General features: G+C 35.2%; 1 non-coding gene across 1 annotated transcript; it reads right to left on the bottom strand.

The window, feature by feature from the left end:
* Window positions 1-1330: 1330 nt before the first annotated feature.
* LOC122122654 lies at window positions 1331-1437 on the bottom strand. Its single transcript, XR_006150192.1, has one exon. It is a non-coding gene; the product is annotated as a U6 spliceosomal RNA (small nuclear RNA).
* Window positions 1438-20574: the final 19137 nt, after the last annotated feature.

A 20574-nucleotide genomic window follows, 5' to 3' on the forward strand; every position in this document is an offset into this window, starting at 1 on the left:
TTGGGCGCCAATCAGGGCCAAAAAAAACACGTCATGAAATTATTTTTCAAAAAGTTTAATGAATTAGCAAAAAGCCAGGAATTGAAATGTAGCTTATATTGTAGCTAGATAGTAAAAGCCTAGCAAGACCTTGAAGACCTGATTTTAAACTCTCAGCACGCCAATATACATGCATGGCGTGTGTTTGCACGCACGCATGTGTTTGATTGTGCGGTGCCCCCTCACTCACACACACACACACACACACACACACACACATTTATTCAAATTACCTTCATATCAGTGTTCTGCATTAATTTCTTTGTTAACGATATTATATGGGTAAATTAGAGGAAATAAACTCTTCCATCTCAGAGCATTTTATATGTTTTTTATTGTAATAATACTGTGCAGAGGGGTCACATTTACATGAACAAGGAAACTAGTATATTTCCTAACAATCATTGTTAACTCCTCCTTTGTATTTCCCCTACCATCCCTTCCCTCCCACCTCCACAAGTACACTCCCCTCACCCTTCCTTCCTACACCTAAATTGTAAAGTTCATTTTTCAACATAGTGTCTTGTGCATCTCATTGTTACAATGGGTCAACCTGTATCCCTATTTGAGCATTTTTTCCCTTCCCCTCCCCAAATTAGAGAAGCATACATACAAGATGTAAGTGCACCAACTTCAAATACAGAGAAAACAGGGGTTATAGCATGGGGAGAAACATACAAAGAAACAAAAAAAATGACATCGCACATTATAAGTACGTTAGAAACAATAGCAAGAAACAAAAAAAACCACTTGTGTCCCTACCTTGGCGTTCAATTTCTTTAACATCATCTTATCTGGATATATGCACATATCTCTTGAACTTTTCTGCTTATCCAAGACATATATTCGTTATTGAAAATAAGGGAAATCATGGGACCTGTATTTATTTGGACTTGGCTTACTTTACACAATAATTTTTTTCCAAGTCTTTCCATTTCCTATCAAATTGGGAGATGTCATTCTTTCTGATGGAGACATAGAATTCCATTGTGTATATATACCACATTTTCTTGAACCATTCATCTAATGGAGCATCTGGGTTGATTCCATATCTTAGCTATCGTAAATAATGTTGCAATAACCATAGTTGCGCTGGTAGTTTTAGTATGGTCTTGATTATGATCATTTGGGTAAATCCCCAGAAGTGGGATTACTGTGTCATAGAGGAGTTTATGTGGAGTCTTTTGAGGAAACTCCATACTACTTTCCAAAGTAGTTGAACAAGTTTACACTCCCACCAAGAATGCAGTACAGTTCCCTTGTGGCCACATACCTTTCAGCATCTGTTGTAAAAACTATGGAACGCTCCACGAATTTTCATGTCATCCTTGCGCCTGGGGTGTGCTAATCTTCTCTGTATTGTTCCAATGTTAGTGTATGTGATGCTAAATTGAGCATAAAACATTTTTTATATAAAGTATAATTTTTATTGATTTTATTAAACTAGACAATTCAACAAAAAGTAAGTTCAAAAGAATTGTTGTGAAATTTTAGAATCATGTATTTCTTACATAAGCACACATTTAAGAATAAAATCAAGATAGACATACCAAAAACAAAATAATTCTGGATATTTATTGTTCAAGAGATGTGTATGAGGAGGAATTCAATTATTCTATACAAGTCACCTGTCAAAATGAACATTGCAGAAAGTGTTAAGGTTTGTTAAAAGTTTTAATGTTTTAAATATGCTTACTTTGGGGATTTTGCTTATATATGCCAAAAAAAGGACTATTTGGCAAGTATAAAACTTTTCTATAAAGTATTTAAGATTTATGCTAGCCGACATTAAGCATTAAGTATGTACATTTCAGAGTTTATGGAAACTTTATTAATGAGGAGTTGCAAAGTCTTTGTGTAAAGAAGCAGAGTGAAGAGTTAAGACTTTAACTACACAGTTTCTGTTAAAACTTTAGGGATTCCTTACTTTATTTGTTAGCAAGGAATGAATGATGATATAAGCCATAATGTACACATGTATGTTACTATTCACACACATACATATACACATGTATACATGCACACATGGAGAAAGACACATAATTACAGCCAACATAAGTTTCACCATTTGTTGAATATGCCTAAACGGAATACTTGGAACAATATGTGTAGAAGATGTATTTGTCTCTAAGAGTTCTTTTACCAGTCCTCTTATCTCTTAAAACTGGTAGTTTTAGAGAGATTTGACTTACAAAATGCTGTACAAGTGATAGCAAGTCAATTGGGTATAAGTCATATGGTGTCTCCCTTCTTCTCACGGAATTCTTAGTCTTGTAGACACTCTCAACAACCAAAGTAGCAAGAGAATACCCTGGTAAAGAGTAAAGTTATAAGGCTTTAAATGGCATCATTACTTGAGCTCTTTTTCCAACAGCCAGCATGATTTCCTAGGCAGATGAGTGAATCCTCAGAAAACTGGACTCTACATATACATTTAACTAACCTATGTGAAAATTCCTATGAGAGAAATGCTGACTGAGGTCTTGCTGATTTCCTGGCCAAGAAAATAAGAAAAAAAAAGAAAGTATTTTTAATGTTTTAAAGTTTGAGAGTAATTTGTAACCTGTCAATAAATGTGTAGAACACAATTATACCAACTGACAAAAAAATGATGCCATTTCATTTATGTGCTCTTGGACTTGGCCAGTGATTTTAGATGTGTCTACAAAAGTAGAATCAGCATAAATCAAGCCAGCATTTCTTCATTTAAGATATGAGGAAAGGATACTGGTTGACCCATTGTAACAATGAGATATACAAGACACTCTATCAGAGGATGGGTGAAGGCGGGAGGTGGGGAGGAGTGAAGGGAAGGGATGGTAGGGTAAAAACAAAGGAGGGGGTAACAATGCTCAATAAGAAATGTACTCATTACCTTACTTATGTAACTGTAACCCCTTTGTACAGTATTTATAATAAAAATATGTATTAAAAAGATACAAGGAAAACGTGTCCATATATGAAGTGGTATTTGTCACTCAATATAAGTAAGGTATTGGTTTTAGGACCACAGGCTTATTACTTTGGATACTCAAAATCTCTACATGAACACAGTATATTATTTACATTAGAGCCTGCCCACAAGCTAGTGCAGTATAATTGCTATGAGAATTTTTACTACATTCTATATTTGTAATGAAACTAAAAGTATATGCACTATCAACAGATACAAATTTTTTCAGATAAATTTTGTATGCAGTTTGTGGATGGAATTTGGAGAGCAATTTTGATAGGCACAAATTTCATTAAAAAGACCAGTCTGCAAATTATTTATTTTTGGGGGGGAGGTCTGGTCGTGGGGCCTGAACTCTGGGCATGGGCGCTGTCCCTCAGCTCTTCAGCTCAAGGGAAGTGCTCTACCACTTGAGCCACAGTGCCACTTCCGGCTTTTTTCTTTTTGCTTATGTGATGCTGAGGAATCGAACCCAGGGCCTCATGCATGCAAGGCAAGCACTCTACCACTGAGCCACCTTGCCAGCCCCCAGCCTGCAAATTGTAACAAGGAGCTAATACAGCATCATTGAACAGTATGGAACTCCAAGGAGAAGTACTTGGATTGAGACAATATCAGAAAGTGTAACAACCCAAGGACTTTTTAGAAATGTGGCTGCTAGATTTCTCATGTAGAGCTTTCATAACAGTTTGTGAAGCACAAATCAGAACCTCACTGAAGTATAGATGGTTTTCCGTCAACTTTCTGTCATGATCAGTCATTATCAATCAACATATAGCTAATCTTGAATAATCCTCTAATAAAATGTTGATGCCGTGTTTATATGCAGAAAACCTCGGAAGGCTAACTTGTTCCAATTAGGACAGTCTCTATTCTATGATCCAGCTGAGAGAAAACTACGTAAGCATCCATTTACAACCTTCTGAATAATTCTGATTCTGCCCACATCACTTATCTATCCATACGTGTGCCCTAGTGAAACGATTTTAAAAGAATTTATCATTTAAATTTAAATTTAGGGTTCCGGGAAGATAGCAGAGGAGAAGCTGGAAGCTAAACAAGCTCTCATATAGAAAGCAGTATTAGTGCTCCAGTGAAGAGTCCTAAGCCAGAGAATCACACCAAGTGTGCCAACACAGTACAGAGAGTTAGGCCAGAGAGGGAAAATCCAGCCAAGGAGACAAATCTGAGCACTTGCCAGTAGGCGGAGCTGCTATGGTGGGGGCGGTGGTGTCTGTAGCCACCATACCTGCAACACAGAGAGTCTAGGACAAAGGCACCAGATGCAGCAGGAGAGAGGATTCTACTCAACACCAGCAAGAACTGACAAGAGCAGATATCTTCATCCTTCAGATCGCCGACCAGAGATGACCCAGGAATCAGACTCCTGTTTGAGTAGAAGCCTGACTTCCTCATTCCTTCTCAGAGAGCAGAGAAGGGAAGGCCACCCCTACCTGCCCACTACTGGAGATCTCCATCTTTGATACTGGCAAAGGCGTGGCTGAGAATCTACCTCCAAATCAGTCTTTGGATGAAAACAAAAAGTCATTTAGCAGGTCACAGGAAACTAACCTGACCTGCCAGGCTCAGCTCCACCCAGAAGAAAGTCACCCAGCCTGGGCCTGTGCCAGCCCCAGGAGTGGCTTTCATCACTGGGTAAACAGAGCCAGAGGCTGCCCCTCCCTCCAGCAGCCTAGATAATCAATTGAAATTCAGTAACATTAAACATTGAGAATGGCTCCTGGACTGGGCTCTGTGACTGCCTCAGATGCTAGCCCCTCATGGAAAAGCTACTGTTTGCTAAAAGACCTCAACTCTACCCAGTACCTAGCCCCACCACAGAATCTCCAACCTAGAAGAAACAGCCATCACCCTCTTTTGTGATATTCAAAGCAGATCTCCCTCCCATTGAAGTAGCCTGGGAGGCAGGTGACAAAATCCTAGGTAAAGCAAAGCATTTTTCTGCCTGCTCAAACAAACTGACTTAAGAAAACAACCAAGCTACAGGAAAATCAAGCACCACAATCAGACCAGAGACTCCAACAAGAGACTGGTAATGGACACAAGGGAGATACAGGATCTTCCCATCTCACCCCCAAAAAGGAAAGAACTCTTTTTTTGGTACATTTTATTTAAAAATTTTTAAACATTTTTAATTTTTAACTTTAAAAAATTGTTTTCTATTAACTTTTTTTTCTTCTTCTTATAATTTTTATTTTAGGGGTATGTGTGTGTGTGTGTGCTTTTTTTCATATTTGTTTAGCTCTACTGACCTTTGGATCGTTTTTTCCTTTCTTTCTCATTCTTTTCACTTTTTCTTCTCTTTTGTTCTTCTTTGCATGATTTAATCGCTTTTCTGCTCATTCTCAGATATACCTGTAGTCAATTATTAGACCTTATCCCCCATTGTATACACACTTAATCCAGAAAATTATTACTGAATTCAAAACCTTTTAGACTTAAATTCCTTAATAGCCGTATTACATCTATATACATATATAAAATTTACACATTTTTATTTTTTAATTTTTCACGTCTCCTTTCTATTCCTTCCCTTCTCTTATCCTATTCCCGTCCGTCGCTGAACATTACGTTTTTAATTTGCATAATTTTTAAGTGTTTCACTTTTTAATTTTTAATTTTTTTTTACTAATTTTCCTTGTCTTTTTTTCTCTTTCTTTTTTCCCTCGTCTCTACTATCAATCTATCCAACCTATTTCCTGCTTTGAGATTAGGACTAAGTTAGCTCTCCTTCTACCTTTCCACATCCACCTATTCCTATTTATACCCATATCTCTCACTAAACCTAATAACTTCTTGTTTGCCAAATTCTTCTTTGTGGTTCGTAGCCTATTAATACATAGTTGTTTGATGTTGAAAAGTATATCTGTTGAACTAGATTATATCTGCAGGCTTTGGACTGTGCAACTAAAGACTTTGTTGATGCTTGCCTTAAGATAGTTTTCTAGGACCAAATTGGTGTTACTCTCATCCCAAATGGGCAGTATAAGCTGGAAAATCACAAGAAAACTGGCAAGTCCGGGTATCTCAACTCCACTCATGATAATCAGTGGACAGAACAGATAATGAATAATCCAGAAGAGAGCTCCCAAAAAGCTCTACAAATACTAATGGTAATTATGGTAAATGAAAAGATTGAAAACCTGCAATGGACTCTGTGTGATCATGATAGGGAGAGAGAGGAGGCAAACCAAAGATCAAAACAGGAAGCTCATGGGCATGAGGAAGCTACTCAAAGATACATAAAGGAATTGCCTGAGCAGTTCGACTACACTCAAAAAGAAATAAAGGAATTGTGTGAGCAGGCTGAGATCAAACAAAGAGAACTACAAGAATTGCATGGACGTGAGGAAGCTAATCAAAGAGTAATACAGAAAATGAGAGAGCGGGATGACAATAGACAGAGATCACTAGAGGCATTCATGCAATCCATAAACAGAGAGCTGAAAGAAGTCAGGGAGTCCACAAAGGGAATGCTGAATGGATCCCAACAGAAGAAATGGGAGTCCAAGGAAACCATAACTAATCAACTAAGTGATTTGAGAATAAACACTGAACACTAAATTAAGGAAGTAAAGAATTTCATACAAGATCTAAAACAAAGATCCCACAAAGAATTTGAAGCCATAAAAGCCCAACAACTATAAGGAAATAAAAAAAAGTAGAAAGTCTGGATAGTGGGATAGACCATGCAGAAGACTGAATCCTGAGGATAGAAGACAGCCTAGATATTATAGAGAAAGAACATACAACCATCCAAGACAAATCCAAGAAATATGATAGATCTATTCAACATTCAACCCTTGGAAGACACCATTACAAGGCCTAATCTGAGGAAAATGTGTGTAGAGGAGCACCTAGAGCCAGAAGTCAATGGTCTAAGAAATTTGTTTAACAAGATCCTAGGAGAGAACATCCCAAACATGCAAAAAGATAGGCCTATTCAGATACAAGAAGCTTTTAGAACTCCCAATAGACCAGACCAGAACAGGATATCCCATTGTCACATTATAATATGCACAGGATCAATTCAGACCCAGGAAAAGATCCTTAAAGTTGTCATGGAGAAAAGATCAATCACCTGTAAAGGGAAACCAATTAGAATCACCTCAGATTTCTCAGCAGAGACAATCAAAGCAAGAAGAGCCTAGAATGATGTAAGCCATGCCATAAAGACAAACACGAGTCAACCAAGAATAATTTACCCAGCTATACTCTCCTTAATAATCGGAGGTCAAATAAAACACTTCCATGGCAAAGAAAAATTGAAACTATATATCTCTACCAAACCAGCCCTACAAAAGAATCTTAAAGATGACCTACACAGAGAAAACCAACAAGACCACAATAAAGGCCAAGAAACAGCACCCAAACTAGAATCCAAGAACCATAAGAAGAATACAGTTGCGGCAGCCCCTAACAAGTTGGATAAAATGGCAGGAACTCCCAAATACCTCTGAGTTCTATCTCTCAACATTAACGGACTTAATTCTCCAATTAAGCAACAAAGTGTGTCTACTTGGATTAAAAAGCAAGATCCTTCTATCTACTGCCTTCAAGATTCACTTCTTGGCCACAAATACAAACATTTTCAATTATAAAGGCTAGAACAAAATCTACCAAGCAAATGGTCCCCATAAACAAGAAGGAGTTGCAATCCTAATATCAGATAAAATAGACTTTTAATTAAAATTAGTGAAAAGTTCGGTACATACTAATTAAGGGATTACCCCTTCAGGAGGATATTACAATTCTAAATATCTATTTGCCAAACAACGGAGCACCCAAATTTATCCAAGAAACACTATTTTCCCTCAAATCCCACATAGATCCAAAGACATTAATTGTTGGGGACTTTAACACAGAACTTTCCCCACTAGATAGCTGAATTTCGCAAAAACTCAATAGAGAAACCACAGATATAAAAAACTGCATAAACCAAGTAGATTTAACAAACATCTACTGAATATTTCACCCAGCAGCATTAGACAGTACGTTTTTCTCCACAGCACATGGAACATTTTCCAAAATAGACCACATTTTAGGCCACAAAGCAAACTTGTCCAAATTCAGAAACATTGAAGTTATACCTTGCATTCTCTCAGACCGCAAGGGAATAAAATTAGAGCTCAACACCAAAAGCCACCAAAAAAAGTCATGTAGTACATGGATCCTGAACAACACACTACTGAATCACGAGTGGGTCATGGAAGAGATTAGAAAGGAAATTCAAATGTTCATGATATTCAACAAAAATGAACACACCAATTTGCTGTGTCCGCTGGGACACAGCAAACACAGTATTCAAAGGCAAGTTTATACCTCTGCGTTCCTACATCAACAAATTGGAGAGATGTGAAACCAATTTAATGAGACATCCGAGCCTCCTTGAAAAAGAGCAGCAAGATAAATACAATCCAGTAGATGCAAATAAATAATTAAAATTAAATCATAATTAAATGAATTGGAATGTAAAAAAAAATAGAAAGAATTAAGAAACCAAAGAATTGAGTCTTCAAAACATTTAACAAAATTGACAGACGTTTAGCAAACTTAACAGAAAAAGAAGAGAACACACCCAAATAAACTCAGAGATAAGAATGGAAATATCAGAGAAACAACTAAGATTCAGAACATTATAAGGGAATGCTTCTAAAACCTTTAAACTATTAAGTTTGAGAACTTGGCAGAAATGGACCTTATCCTAGCAAATACTGACATGCCGAAACTAAGCCAAGATGAGTCAAACTATCTTAAAAGGCCTATACCAAGCATTGAAATAGAACCAGCAATAAGAGACCTCCCATGTAAGAAAAGCCCAGGACCAAATGGTTTTACAGCAGAATTCTATAAGGCCTTCAAAGCAGAGATCACACCAATACTCCTCCAACTCTTCAATGAAACTGAAAGAGAAAGTTCACTAATGAACTCATTCTATGAGGCCATCATAACACACATCCCAAAACCATGAAGGGCCTCATCAAGGAAAGAGAACTATAGACCCATTTCGTTTATGAACATTGATGCAAAGTTTCTCAACAAAATTTTGGCCACTTGACTTCAACAATTCATCCAAAAAATCATACATCAGGGTCAAACAGGATTCCTTTCAGGGATGCAAAGCTGGTTTAATATATGCAAATCAATTAATATAATTCATCACATCAACAGCAGCAAGGATAAGAACCACATGGTTGTCTCAATAGATGTAGAAAAAGCATTCGACAAGATCCAACACCCCTTTATTATGAAGGTTCTGGAAAAATTAGGAATCCATGGAACATTCCTCAATACAATAAAGGCTGTATATGACAAACCTATAGCCATCATTTTACTTAATGGTGAAATACTAAAGCTATTTCCTCTTACTCAGGAATGAGACAAGGATGCCCACTCTCTCCACTTCTCTTCAATCTAGTATTTGAATGACTAACTACAACAATAAGACAAGGTGAAAATATAAAAGGGATCCAAATAGGTTAAGAAGAAGTAAAACTCTCCCTCTTTGCAGATGAAATGTTCTTGTAATTAAAGAATCGCACAGAGTCCACTCCAAAATTATTCAAGCTGATTCAAAACTTTGGCAAAGTAGCAGGGTGTAAAATTAATCCTCAAAAATCAATAGCTTTTGTGTATGCCAACAATAAGAAAAGTGTGGCTGAAATTAGGAAAGCAACTCCATTCGTAATAGCTCCACAAAAAGTAAAATACCTAGGAATTAGCCAAAGAAGTGAAGGGTATCTATGATGAAAAGTTTAAAAAACTGAAAAAAGAAATCGAAACTGAACTTAGAGAGTGGCAAAAACTCCCATGCTTCTGGATTGGAAAGATCAACATCGTGAAAATGGCAATATTTCTGAAGACTATCTACAAATTCAAGGTGATTCCTATCAATATTCCAACCTCATTCTTCAAGGAAATAGAACAGGCACTCAAAAAATTCATATGGAACAATAAAAGACCCTGAATAGCAAAAAATGATCCTTAACAGAAAGAACAATGCTGGAAGAATATCAATACGAATTCAAATTCAACTACATAGCCATAGTAATCAAAACAGCTTGGTACTGGCACAAGAAAGACCTCAGGACCAATGGAATAGAATTGAAAACCCAGAAATGAACCTACAGAACTATAGCCATCTAATCTTCGATAAGGGAGCTAAAAAATAGAATGGAAGAAAGACAGCTTCTTCAGTAATTGGTGCTGGCAAAATTGGTAAACAACTTGTAGAACACTAAAGCAAGATACATATGTATCACCCTGAACCAGAATCAACTCCAAATGGATCATAGACCTCAGAGTCAAAGCAGACACTCTGAAAACATTACAGGATGGAATAGGAGAAACCCTAGGTCTTGTTGGCACAGGCTGACACTTTCTTAGTAGAGACCTGGAAACACAACAAATCAAAGAAAAGTTGGACAAATGGGATTGCATAAAATTGCAGATCTTCTGCATGGCAAAGGACATAGCTAGCAAGATTAATAGAAAGCCTACGGATTGGGAGAAGGTCTTCACTAGCCATAAAATGGACAAGGGTCTCTTATCTAAAATATACCTGTAACTCAAAAATTAAATCCCCCCCAAAAAAATCTTCAAAGAAGATAAATAAGTGGGCTAAAGACTTAAAGAGAATGTTCTCTAAAGAAGAAAGAAGGATGGCCAGTAGACAAATGAAGAAATGCTCAACCTCCCTAGTCATATAAGAAATATAAATCAAAACAACATTGAGATACCACTTCATGCCAGTTAGAATAGCAAAATTCAAGAACTCTAATAACAACAGATGCTGGAGGGGATGTGGAAAGAAAGGAACATGAATGTATTGTTGATGGGAGTCTAAACTTGTTCAGCCAGTTTGGAATTAATTATTGAGGTTCCTCAAAAGTCTTCACATAGAGCTCCCCTATGACCCACCAATCCCACTTTGGGTATTTACCCAAATGTTCACAAACAAGACCACACTAGAGCTTCTAGCACAACTATGTTTATTGCATCATTATTTACCATAGCTAATATATGGAATCAACCCAGATGACCCTTAGTAGATGAGTAGATCACGAAAATGTGGTAAATGTACACACTGGAATTCTATGTCTCCATCAGAAAGAATGACATTGCTCCATTTGTTAGGAAATGGAAAGATTAGGAAAAAAAATATATTAAGTGATGTAAGCCAGGCCCAAAGAAACATTAAGTGCCATGTTTTCCCTTATTTGCAATAACTAGTATATGTCTGAGACAAACAGAAACTGTCAGACAAGTTGATGTTAGGGAAATGAAACCTAACATATATATTCAATTGTTTATTTTTCCTGTAATGCGATTGTTTCTAACACATTTATAAGATTATTTCTTTTTTGCTTTGTATGTCCCTCCTCCACTGTAAAAAACCCTGCTTTCACTGTACTTGATGTTGTTATAATTTGTGGAGGGGAAGGGAAAAATCAAATCGTTTAACTAATAGGGATACAGTTTGACCATTACAACAATGAGATGTACAAGTCATTATGTAGAAAACAAACTTTAAAATTTTGGTGGGGGGGGGAGGATTGGTTGGGGAGTGGGGAGAGGACAGGAAGTTATGGGAAGGGGAAACAAAGGAGGAAGCTACCATGCTTGATAAGAAATGTAGTCATTATCTTGCCCATGTAATTGAAACCCCTTTGTACAGTACTTTCACAACAACAGCAAAACAATAAATTTAAATATGGAATCAAATTAGTTCCAATAATGCATTGCATTAAGGTATTTAGAAATAACTGAGAAACTTAAAGCTGCATAAGATTTTTTTTATTGGAAATGAAGGGATATTGGAATTTGGTTATCTACATTTTAAGCAATTTGCATAAAAGAATAGGCAAAATAAAATTTACATTTTCAGCAGACTTGATACGCTAAATTTTGTATATTGAAAGGGAAACAAGCCTCAACAATATGCCAATTCTCTTCTTATTAATCTCTAAAGGTTTATGCTCTGGTCTCTGTATATTAAAACTTCAAAAAATTTATGTTTAGCTAGTTGTGCAGAGGGGTTTTGCTTCATCATGTCAGTGTTGAATAGAGTGTATGTTCATTTCAATATACAGTGCATCTGGATTATTGTCAAACTTCACATTTTTCTTCCTTCCCTTACCCCAACCCCACCTATCCCTTCATGTTTCCTACTTATATTCTGACGTGTACATTGAATGTTATGAATGTATTAGTCCACCATTTGCCTCTCCATTCTTCTACTCTACTCCCTTTTAGCCCAGATCCCCTTTTAAGACTTGTTTCAAATTCATGGTATTTTGTTAGATATCTCTACTTAGGCATTTGGCTATGGGCTTGCCACATCCTCTCTTTCAGGTTTGACCAACATAAATGAGTATATTTCTCCACAAAACTAATCTCAGAATGGCTAAGATAGATCTCCTTTACTATTCACCTTCTGTCCTAAATTTAGAATTGGACTTTCAGGGCCATCCAATAGAGCATTTTTATTCTCTACACACTGAAGTTGGAAGGGAAATAATTTCCATGCTCTTAGCATTATGTTATCTGTCCTGAATTCCCATCGCTTATCATTTCAGAAGTCTAAATTTAAAGTCACATTTTCTGAATTATATTCACACAGTATAAGTGAATATCAAGGGTAATTTACCTAGTATTGGAAGTTTAGGGACGATCTTCAATTTCTGATGATAGAAGCAGGAATCAGTTTTAATTTTCAGTTTACACTATGTAGTGAGCCCTGTAGTCCTCTAAATTTTCGTTAAATTTCAAATTACTTTCTGTTAATAATTTAAAAAGTTTTATTTCAGTATTTGAAATGCTGCTCCAATTATTTTAAAAGTTTCACAATAAGTTAGACTGAAATTTTTCCTCCCATGTTCTCCACAAGTTCAGGTTAAGTCTCCTTTCACTTTATATTTTTTGAAACCAAGGGATGAGGGTTATCTCCTTCTTCTTCTGTTTCTGCTTTTCTTGTTGAGAGGAAGACAGGAGCAGGGAACAAGATTTATGCTTGACTACACCATACAAGGTAGCATTCCTGGCATGTCAATTATTGTTTCTCAGAATCACTTAAATTGCTTCCTCTTGCCTTCTCTCTGACAGTAACCTAACTGTGGCTTCCTTGGTGCAGAAGGAAGCACACTTACAGGTTATTACCCGTAAATTGGTATTTTATATCCCAGATTACTAATACCAAAAATAAAAAGCTTTGGCTACTTAAAAGCAAAGGTACTGATTGTCCAACAAAACCTAAGTGAGGAGTAGACAATTCTACTCAGCTACCTGGTCCTCTCGTATCCTCCCTTCCACTCCCCTCCCCTCATTTAACCTCCTTCCTTTCTTCTTTCTTTGTGTCTCTCTCCTGCATATTCATCTCTAACTTTTCTCTTTTTCTCTTCCAGTAGCAAGTGATTAGGTTTATCAGACAACACATAAATAATTGAACAAATGTTTTTTTCTCCTCTTTTTGTGATTTTTTTTTATTCTTAAGAAGTGAGTTCTAGCACAGCACCAGGGGCTTACACCTAGATAGCTGGTAGGTTCAAATTTGACAATTGCAATTCGAAGCTATTCCAAGTAGATAAAACTAAGAGATTCTTTTCTCCACTTGTGGTAAATGGAAGAAGTGAAGGTGTGGCTCAGGTGGTGTAGAGCAAACATTGAGAATTAAAGCCCAGATAGAGGTCAAGGCCAGGAGTTGAAACCCCAGTACCAGAACAATATTTTTTTTTAAATGGGTCCTTTGTCTTTGAAAAGGGATATTTCTCCAAAAATTCATACCCAGGAAAATTTTCAAGGTCCAAGACTCTTTTTAAGGCTCTTTCACATCTTAAACTAATTCCTCTAATTGATTTATATTATTTAAAATGGGAGTCACACTTCATACTAAAAAGTATGCACATTACTGAACAGTTCTTACCATTTTTAATGTAAAGGAAGCATGAGAGAAGAATTCACCTCACTTGGGTGAGTTAGGTTTGACTCACTGACAGACTTTTGCAAGTAAATGAGGGTCTGTTTACATGTAAAGAAGTTTATATAGATGGTTTTCTAGGAGAGAGAACAAGCTACCTTTTTCCAAGTTTGAATCAGATTAAGTTTATTCCTGATATGGTAAAGAGAAGCCCATCTCATACAACACTATACAGACAGTAATTTCAAAAATATTAAAAACCCATGTCTATGTTTTTGAACAGCTAATTTGTCACAAACAAAAAACAATTTACTGAGCCAAGAAAATATAAGTTAGAGCAATAGGAACTATGTTAAATATAGTTAATGGTTGAGTGATATGTGTAAAAGAGTTCTGTAATCACAACTAAAATATAAATTTTTTCATCATGTCCCTAAAAAGAATCTCTAAGATAGGCCTTGCTAAATCTGTCATAGAGGGTTGTGTTTATGCAATTGTCAGGTTTGTTTAGGGTCCAATATCTTCCACTGTCGCTTGGGTTGCAGACTGCTCACACCACATGCATTTTCTGGAAACGCATGCTGTCTTGCTAGGCACCTAAGGTATTTTTGTGCAACTGTGAATAGTTATTGTTTTTCTTCTTGTAATTATACCTGTCAGTCTGAAGTCCTTTCATGATAAGAATAATAGTTTCTGTACCTTTTGTTCCACTAACAAATCTCAGATATAAGTGTAGTCGGGTGCCCGTGGCTCATGTCTATAATCCTAGCTATTCAGGAGGCTGAGATCTGAGGATCATAGTTCAATGCCAGCTCAGGCAGGAAAATCCATGAGATTCTTATCTCCAATAAACTACCAGAAAACTGGAAATAGCGCTACGTCTCAAGCGGTAGAGCTCTTGCCTTGATCTGGAGAGTCCTTGACAGCACCTAAGCCCAGAGTTCAAGCCCCACGACTGACCAAAAAAAAGTATCTATCTATCTATCTATCTATCTATCTATCTATCTATCTATCTATCTATCTATCTATCTATCTATCTATCTATCTATCTATCTATCTATCTATCTGTCTATCTGTCTGTCTGTCTGTCTGTCTGTCTGTCTGTCTGTCTGTCTGTCTGTCTGTCTATCTATCTATCAATCTATCTATCTATCTATCTATCTATCTATCTATCTATCTGTCTATCTGTCTGTCTGTCTGTCTGCCTGTCAGTCTGTCTGTCTGTCTGTCTATGTGTCTATGATGAGATGAATTACATTTAGATATAAATCAATATTTGTGATAAACATTTAAAATATAAGTAAATATATGATGTAGTTATAATATGTACATATATTTACATATATAAGATCATATTATATCTGTATGTTGTTAAATATACTTTTAATTTATATCCAAAGAGTACATCTGAAGATTTTGGGGAAAATGTAGAGTGTCTAAAGGCTTACTGCTGACCCACCATACTTTCAATCATTTTATCAACTTATTACAATGTCTGGAGTACTAAGACTGAATGATTATGAAACAGAGTTGTTGTTTTATTCCTTACGATTTTGGATTAGAAACATCTACTTACTTGGTATAAAACCTACCCAAATGTGATCTTGAAATCACACTCCACAAACTGGACATATACATCAATTTAGCAACTTACAGGTCTCAAACTTTCATTTGAATCCTGTATCTCACATACACTCAGTTTCCTTTGAGTCAGCTGCATGTACAAACATGCCTAGATGTTCATGCTCACATGCATCCCCATACTCAAATGACATACTAAAGGTAACATTGTAATAAAAATAATATATATATACTGAAAAAGAAAACCTTTGCAAATGTAATTATATCTTATTTTTAAATACAATGCATTATTGAAATACTGATGAAAGAGCAGATGACAGATGTTTCTTTTTTTAAAATTTTTATTTATTTTTTATTGTGAAAATGCTGTATAGAGGGGTTACACGTAGATGGGCAAGATAATGAATATATTTCTTATCAAGCATTGTAGCCTCTTCCTTTGTTTCCCCTTCTCATCCCTTCCCACCTCTCCCCACCCCTCACCCAGTCCTCCCCACCCTGCACCAATGTTGTGAAGTTCGTTTTCAACATGACAACTTGTACTTCTCATTGTTGCAACGGGTCCACTTGTATCCTTATAGTAGAGTGCCTGTCTAAAGAGCATGTTTCTTATTCCAAACATCATTATTTCCATCCTTCCTTCTCCCACATAAAAAAGCATAAATAACTACAGAATTAACTACATGTTTCTTAATCACTCATTGAAGAGAGAAACTGTAACATATATATATATATATATATATATGTATATATATATGTATATATATATACACACACACACACAATGATATACTATTTAGCCACACATAATTATGAAATCATATCATCTTCAAGAAAATAGAATTGGAAACCTTCATATTAAAGCAAATAGTGATACTGTGAAAAACAAATATTAGATTTCTCATATGCAGACTCTAGACCCAGAAAATAAAATGAATGACCCACGTGTAAAGATGGAACTGATTAAGTTTGGAAAAAAGTAAGAGATGAGATGAAGAGAAATATTGTGGAGTAAATATGTTCAAATATTTCATAAGTTAGTATGATGACATAATAAAATACAAGTATAAAAATAGGATAATAAAATTAATAAAAGAAATAAAATTTAACAAGCTACATTATGTGGACATATGTGTATAACACAATAAAATACTTTTGTGAAATTAATATTTGCTAATAAAAAGTAAAATTCATTCCAGTTGTTATAGATTCATGTTATTTTCCATTTTTAGCTTAGATATTTCCCTGATAAAGTGAAAGGAGAAATAGGTTTTGCTCATTTAGAAGGACAATCTTGTCCAATTAGCATTAAAGTATTCTAGATAATTACTGTCAATGTGAAATTGTTCAAATTATTATATTAGAATATTTCCAATTGACTCTTCAAAATATTATCCTATAGGTATATACTTTTTGTTATTTATAGAATATTTTTCTACTCAATTACTATATACCATTTTCTGAATGCGGTTTGGTATATGTAACTAGAGTATATTATACCTGACCAGGAAATCAATTATTCAAACAGTTTTTATCAAAAATTTCTGTAACGAAATAAAGAGGTAAATCTAAATTATGTATATTTGAAGACAATACTTGTTTAGTCCTCTTCTCACATTCTTCACTCCCTTCTTGAGAATAATACACATTGTAAGGGAATGCTTAACATGTTTTAGAGAAATAAGTTGACTTTAGTCGAATGAGTTACTCTATCCTGCATTTTGGTTTACTTTATATCCAGAAGAGCTCAATTCTTACCTTATGATTTTCCTTAGAGTCTATATTCTGGTTTAACCTCTGATGGGTGACAGATAAAGGTATAAACATTTTTTAAAAGTGGCTAAATTTAGGCTGAGGAATGTAGGTACAACTTTACTCATGCAATAGGCCTCATCAGTCATGAGACCATGATATCAAAATGTTAACCTATGCTTCCTGAAATCATGCTTATGAGATTTTGTGTATTAAAAACAGTGGTTATTAGCATTTGTTTTGTAAACAACAAGATTTCATGGGTTAGGAACTGAAGTGAGATATTAAACCCAGAACAAATATTAAGGAGGCATCCAAAATTAGTTACCAAGATATAAATCATTTAACACAATGTTTAAAAAATGCAAGACAAAGGATATAATTTTTGAAAAAAGCCAACTTATAAAATAAATACAAAATCAGTATGACTGATTTTTCTTTTTATTCGAGTTGCAATACGGATTGCATGATGACTTTTCTAGTTATATGTATAGTTAGGTCTTGATATTTAGTTGGAGAAGTTATGTTCTTTCATATATTCATTTGTCAGATCAAAGAGGAACTGAATTCCATGCCAGAGTCAACATCCATAATAATGTTACAGTTGTATTCTACTACTTTGCCACAGTTTCAAATCAGCTCGAGTAACTTGGGTCTTCTTTGGATCTAATTAATTAGGTATACAATTTAGTCAGTACTAGATTTTGACCACCATTTATTAAAATATTATTTTCCAGAAACTACTACTCTTCTCTCTTTTCATGAGATTTTTAATTTCATTTATATAATGTGCTACTGTTTTCCTTTAGATAATCCACATTCAATCTTCTAAAAACAGTATAATTTGGAGTATTTTTAAATTATGTACACTCATGTACACTGCTCAGATTCTATTATTTGCACATTTTTTTCTTGTTAAGTCAGTAGTATTTAGCTCTCATTATGGATATTTTGGAATTACTAATTGCATTTCCGAATTTTTAAGAATGTTATGATTTTTGGGATTTAATACTGTAGCATTTTTTCTTTTAAATATGTGCAGATCTTACTTTATATACACCTTCATTTGTTTTAAACAATTTGATCCATTCAAGGGATTTTCTATATTAGGTTGATCCAGATGAATTTAATTACAAATTAACACAACCTTATTTCTGAGAGACAGTTATAGCTCTACTTAAATTAACGTATGTTTGAAGGTTTTGTAATTTAAAAAATAAACTGGGCACAACATGTTTTTGTTCTGGGGAAGTTCCAATTTGTTGGTTGTTTTTCCAGCTGTGATGACTTCAACATATGTGTGCATTTTATTTCAATTGTTTTGTGCCTATATTTTGTTTTATATAACAGAAAATACAAAAAAAAAGAATCAGTGATTTAGAACTTTTCCAAATAGAATTCTAAGAGAGACACTGCAAGTTTTGTGACAACTGGGAAAAGGGACATCTTCTTAGTGCTGGGGTTAGCAGAATAAGAGAGACATTGTTTGATGAGATTTGAATTCTGCCACTTCCTGCCTCAATATTTCCAATGGTATTACTTCAACGTATTTAGTGGAAAGAAAATAATTTTGTCTGTATGAATTCACAATTTTTGGTTCAATTGAGCCACACTACATATTCATATGTGATTTTACCTCTAAAATCTTTTCTCCTTAGTTTAAAACCACAGATGTGAATTTATAATGTAAAATCGCACCTAGAATTTATATGAAATGGTCCAAACTATTTAGAATGTAATGATTATAGTATGTGAGATAGTATGTAATAATTTCTTTTGGGGAAAGTCAATTACAGTGGATTTTTGTGAAATACTGAGTAATAGAATTATATTTGATTCTATAAATTATATTATAGAATTAGATTTGATTCCCAGCGTTATGGGCTGGGAAGTTGGCTCAGTGGTAGAGCGCTTGCCTTGCATGCCTGAGGCCCTGGGTTCGACTCCTCAGCACCACATAAGCAAAAAGTAAAAAGCCGGAAGTGGCGAAGGTGGCTCAAGTGGTATGGCACTAGCCTTGAGCTGAAGAGCTGAGGGACAGTGCTCAGTCCCAGAGTTTAGGCCCCATGACCGGACCAAAAACAAACAAACAAAAAATTCACGGTTACATCTAAAAATTACTCAGTTATAAGCTAATTCTGAAAAAAAATAAGATTGTTTACTGGAAAAAGCTAGAAGTTTCAATAAGCTTGTTTTTTAAAAATTCACCTGGATCTGGACTTTGGTGGTTCATGCCTGTAATCCTCGCTACACAGGAGTATGAGATCTGAGCATCGTTGTTGAAAGCCAGCCTGGGCAGAAAAGTCTGTGAGACTCTTATCTCCAATAATCTGCCTTAAAACCAGAAATGGCACTGTGGCTCAAATGGTACAGTGGTAGCCTTGAGCTGAAGAGCTGAGGGACAGTGCCCAGGCCCAGAGATCAAGGCCCACAAACAACAAAAAAAAAATTGACACGGAGTTTTACTATATTATTTCATGATTTTTTATTAGTGGTTGTTCAGTGATAATGTCATTGGTTTTTATATTTCTGATGGCATAAAATGAGCCTACTATTGTCTTAAATTAATCAAAAAAAATCTTATTCTATGACTGCACAAATTTTGTGGGTAATGGTTAAAACCAGTTGCCTTTTTGAAATAAAATATTTATATCACCCCCCCAAAGAAGAGGAACAAAATAAAATATATGCCAGAAACTTACTCTGTAAATCTTCATGGACTAATAGTTTGTCAGTTTGTTTTAAACTTTTAATCAAAAATTAAAGTAATACTGGATAATATGAACCCATTTAAATTTCTTCATCCTTGTCATTTAAGATTCACTTTAAAAAGAATTTCAACAGGTGAGTGTTTTTTCCTTAGTTTTCCAGAGAAATGATTATTTCACCATTATAATGTATAGCACAATATACCCAGAGAGCATTTCTTAAGGAAAAGGAATTTTTCCCATTCTTTGGTTTGCTTCAGTCTGTATTTAAACTGCATACCACAACTTACCCACCCTATTGTCTGGCTTTTCATTTGAAACATGTCAAAAGTTTTCCTTCCCTGCTGTGTCAGCCAGCAAAATTTTACAAAACAGTGTGTTTTAATTCATTGTGTTTTCCAAAATATATCTCACAAATGCCAACAATGAAACACAATCTGAAACAGCTGTGGACTTTTCCACTTATAGTGGAAAAATCACTTTCCGTACGCCTTAGAAACAGCTGTTTACAGGCATTAATTGCTCTGTCAGTTCCATGCTTTAGAACAGCTGCATTTGACAATGGCGTACCACATCTGGTTTGTTTTCATGAGGGACTGTGTTCA

Source organism: Dipodomys spectabilis, unplaced genomic scaffold, assembly GCF_019054845.1.
Source record: "Dipodomys spectabilis isolate Male_0828 unplaced genomic scaffold, ASM1905484v1 ptg000214l, whole genome shotgun sequence".
In the NCBI taxonomy this organism is placed as follows: domain Eukaryota; kingdom Metazoa; phylum Chordata; class Mammalia; order Rodentia; family Heteromyidae; genus Dipodomys; species Dipodomys spectabilis.